Here is a 5,002-nt window from a genome sequence, read left to right as displayed (position 1 = left end):
TTTTGAAAAAAAAAAAAAATTCCGTTAGGAAGTTAGAAGGGTTCAAAGTTCATCAGCAATTTCTCATTTTTCCAACAAAATTTACAAAAAAAATTTTTTAGGTACCACATCACATTTGGAGTGATTTGAGAAACCTAGGCGAAAGAAAATACCCAAAAGTGACCCCATTCTAAAATCTGCACCCCTCACTCTGCTCAAAACCACATCCAAGAAGTTTATTAACCCTTTAGGAGCTTCACAGCAACCAAAACAATGTAGAAGGAAAAATGAAAATTTTACTTTTTTAACACAAAAATGTTACTTTAGCCATAACAATTAGTATTTTCACAAGGGTATCAGGAAAAATGCATCATAAAATGTATCGTGCATTTTCTCCTGAGTACGCAGATACCTCATATGTGGTGGAAATCAAATGTTTGGGCACACGGCAGGACTCGGAACGCAAGGAGCGCCATTTGAATTTGTGAGTGCAAAATTAGCTGCACTCATTAGCGGACGCCATGTCGGGTTTGAAGACTGCCTGAGGTGCCTAAACAATGGAGCTCCCCCACAAGTGACCCCATTTTGGAAACTAGAGCCCTCAAATATTTTTTCTAGATGTTTGATGTGCAGTTTGAACCCCTGGGGGCTTCACAGAAGTTTATAACGTTGAGCCGTGAAAAAAAAAACAACAAATTTTACCACAAAACTGTTGCTTTAACCAGGTAGCTTTTTTTTATCACAAGGGTATCAGGAAAAATGTACCATAAAATGTATTGTGCATTCTCTCCTGAGTACGCAGATACTCCATATGTGGTGGAAATCAAATATTTGGGCACACAGCAGGACTCGGAAGGCAAGGAGCGCCATTTGAATTTTTGAGTGCAAAATTAGCTGCGCTCATTAGCGGACGCCATGTCGGGTTTGAAGACTCCCTGAGGTGTCTAAACAATAGAGCTCCCCCATAAGTGACCCCATTTTGGAAACTAGAGCCCTCAAATATTTTTTCTAGATGTGTGATGTGCACTTTGAACCCCTGGGGGCTTCACAGAAGTTTATAATGTTGAGCCGTGAAAATAATTTTTTTTTTTTTACCACAAAACTGTTGCTTCAACCAGGTAGCTTTTTTTATCACAAGGGTATCAGGAAAAAATGCACCATAAAATGTATTGTGCATTTTCTCCTGAGTACGCAGATACCTCATATGTGGTGGAAATCAAATGTTTGGGCACACAGCAGGACTCGGAAGGCAAGGAGCGCCATTTCACAGCAAAATTGGTTGGAATTATTAGCGACGCCATGTTGTGTTTGGAGACCCCCCTAAAGTGCCTAAACAATGGAGCTCCCCCACAATTGACCCCATTTTGGAAACCAGACCCCTCATGGAATTTATCTAGCTGTTTAGTGAGCACTTTGAACCCCTGGAGGCTTCACAAACGTTTGTAATGTTCAGCCGTGAAAATATTTTATTCTTTTTTTTACCACAAAATTGTGTTTTCAAACAGGTAGCTTTTTTTCACAAGGGTATCAGGAAAAAATGCACCATAAAATGTATTGTGCAATTTCTCCTGAGTACACAGGTACCTCATATGTGGTGGAAATCAATTGTTTGGGCGTACGGCGGGGCTCAGAAGAGAAGGAGCGCCATTTCACAGTAAAATTTATTGGAATTATTAGCAGACGCCATGTTGCATTTGGAGACCCCCTGAGGTGCCTAAACAATGGAACTCCCCCACATGTGATCCCATTTTGGAAACTAGACCCCCCCCATACAAAAAAATTAGTTTGGCGAAATAAAAAATACAGACATCATTAAAAAACAAAAAAATGAAAAAAAAAAAAAAAATATGAGCGCCTGCCACTAAGACCAGTGCCAAACGTGAGAGCAATGCACGAGTCTCGCATCGCATCATCCACTCCAGTCTGGAAGCGAGCAACTGCGCTGGATAATGCGATCCGAGAGGGCGGGTCGGCACATGAGAAAGGGCGCAGCGGATGGAAGATGGGAAAGGGCGCAGCGGATGGAGGAGCGGCAGAGGATGGGAAAGGGCGCAGCGGATGGATGATGGGAAATGACGCAGCGGATGGAGGAGCGGCGGAGGATGGGGGGGAGGGAGGTGAGCTGGGGATACCTACCTTACAGGATGGATCTAGGCAGCAGGATCACAGCAGACAGAAGAGGCAGCAGATGAAGGAGGCAACAGATTGAGGAGTGTGAGAGGAGGCAGTAGATGAAGAGGATGGGAGAGAGCAGGCAGCAGATCGGGGAGGCGGGCAGAGTCTGATGGGAGAGAGAGATGGCACATGGAGGAGGGGGGTCCCCGGGGGGAGGGGGGGCCCAGAACATGGAGGGGGGAGGGTGGCTTGCAGCACATGTGGGGGGAGGGTGGCTTGCAGCACATGTGGGGGGAGGGTGGCTTGCAGCACATGGAGGGGGAGGAGGTGGAGTGGCGATGGGGAAGGGTCAGCCGATGAAGGAGGCGGCGGCGGCCGATCGGGAACAGTGGGGGCCGATTCGGGGGCAGCAGCGGCTGAAAAAGGTGGGTGCGACGGCGGCGGGGACAGTGGCGAACGTGGCGGTGGGGACAGTGGCGAACGTGGCGGCGAGGACAGTGGCGGGCGGGGCGATCGGGGACAGCGGTGGATCGGGAGCAGCAGCGGGGCGATCGGAGACAGCGGCGGGGCTGGCGGGCGGGGCGATCGGAGACAGCGGCGGGGCTGGCGGGGGCGGGTGGGGTGATCGGAGACAGCGGCGGGGCTGGCGGTGGCGACCGGAGCTGCGGTGGGGCTGGTGGTGGCGGGCAGGGCAATCGGAGACAGCGGCGGGGTTGGGGCTGGCGGGCGGGGTGATCAGAGACAGCGGCGGGGCTGGCGGGGCGATCGGAGACAGCAGCGGGGCTGGTGGGGCGATCGGAGACAGCGGCGGGGCTGGAAGTGGCAGGCGGGGCGATAGGAGACAGCGGCGGGGCTGGCAGGGTGATCGGGGACAGGGGCGGGCGGCGGGGGCAGCAACTTACCGATGGGCACCCGCAGAGACCGCTCTCCTCGGCTTTCAGGGATGGACACAGGTCACCGGCACCAGATCCACGGTGATTGGAGAGATCGGTCACAAGACCGGTCTCTTCAATCAGAGCTGGGGGCGGGTGAAGCACCGATCACCCAGCTCCAGCCAATGGCCAGTGCTACAGCAGCACTGATCAGGGCTGGATTTCAATGTTCCAGCCGTTTTCAATGGCTGGAACATTACAGTGACTGTAATTGGCTGAGCGGCGTTCGTCAGCCAATCACAGCCTCTGTAGGTTCGGGGAGGAGGCACCACCCCTCCTGAGGTCAGGCAGAGGTCCCCTCCTTCCCGAATCTACTGTTTAATTAAACACATTTCTCTCCCCGGGGCTCCGGGACCCCGATTTCGCCATGACATACTGGGTACGTCATGGGTCGTTTAGCACCATGTCACCATGACGTACCCAGTACGTCAAGGATCGTTAAGGGGTTAATATAGCAAAAAATAGGATTGCAAAACTATTGACCTCCAATCTATTCAACTATCGGCAAAGAATAAAATAAATGACATTTTTGTGTACTCACCTTAAAATGTCTTCCTTGGAGCCTTTCATTGGGGGACACAGACAGTGGGTATTATGATGTCTCCAGGGAGGCGTGACACTATATTTGCAAAAGTGTTAGCTCCTCCCCCCATATCATATACCCTAGCTAGGCAGGAAACTAGCTCAGTTTGGTGTAAAAGCAGTAGGAGAAGGATAACCAAAACCACAAGGGTGGGAGCTGTGTCCCCCAATGAAAGGCTCCAAGGAAGACATTTTACGGTGAGTACACAAAAATGTAATTTCCTTTCTCGCCTTTTCATTGGGGGACACAGACAGTGGGACGTCCCAAAGCAGTCCCTGGGAGGGAACTGAACTATTAACCCTAGAACACGCAACCATAAAAATCTACCATAGAAAACAAGTAACCTAGCAGGCCTGCAAGGCCCCAGGTATGCGTTCTAGGGTTAAAAGTGTATAACATCAGACTAAGAGCTGACTAACGACTGCAACTGCAGTGAACATATAGCAAAACACTGTCAAAAAACAAAGCAGTGGCCACTTATAAATGGGCCACTGCCGCCTGAAGGACTTGTCTTCCAAGAGCAGCATCCGCGGAGGCATGCGTATGCACTCTGTAGAATTTTGTAAACGTGTGCAGACTGGACCAGGTAGCGGCCTTGCAAAGTTGGGCCGCCGAAGCCTGATGGCGGATAGCCCAGGAAGCACCCACTGCTCGCGTAGAGTGGGCCCGCACAGATTGAGGAGGAACAAAACCTCGTGCTTTGTATGCCTCGCAGATGGCAGTCCTGATCCTTCGAGAAATCGTGGATTTAGATGCCTGGTTGCCCTTTTTGTGTACTTCTGAGAGGACGAAGAGGGCATCGGACTTGCGCAACGGCGCTGTTCTGGAGATGTGGATCCACAGAGCCCTGACGAGATCCAGAGTGTGAAGGGCTTTTTCAAAGGAGTGGACCGGGGCCGGGCAGAATGACGGCAACACAATGTCCTCGTTTAAGTGGAAAAAAGATACGACCTTCGGAGGAAAAGCGGGGGAAGGCCGAAGGACCACCTTATCATGATGGAATATCAGGTAAGGTGAGCAACAGGAAAGGGACGCCAGTTCGGACACTCGCCTGATAGAGGTAATGGCGACTAAAAAGGCAACCTTCCAAGACAGTCGTTGAAGAGAGATTTCTCTCAGAGGTTCGAAGGGAGGAAGCTGAAGAGCTCCGAGAACCAGATTCAGATCCCAGGGATCTAAGGGGTAGCGATAAGGAGGGACAAAATGCGCTACCCCTTGAAGAACGGTATGGACCTGAGTACGAGAAGCCAGCTGCTTCTGGAAAAATATTGACAAGACAGAAACTTGTCCCTTAAGGGTACTGAGAGCCAGTCCCAAGTCCAGACCGTCGTGCAGAAAGGCAAGAACATTAGGGATGGAAAAGGCAAGGGGTGACCGATTATGACGGTCACAC

This window comes from Anomaloglossus baeobatrachus, chromosome 6 (genome assembly GCF_048569485.1).
Source record: "Anomaloglossus baeobatrachus isolate aAnoBae1 chromosome 6, aAnoBae1.hap1, whole genome shotgun sequence".
In the NCBI taxonomy this organism is placed as follows: Eukaryota; Metazoa; Chordata; class Amphibia; order Anura; family Aromobatidae; genus Anomaloglossus; species Anomaloglossus baeobatrachus.
This window is presented reverse-complemented; position numbering follows the sequence as displayed.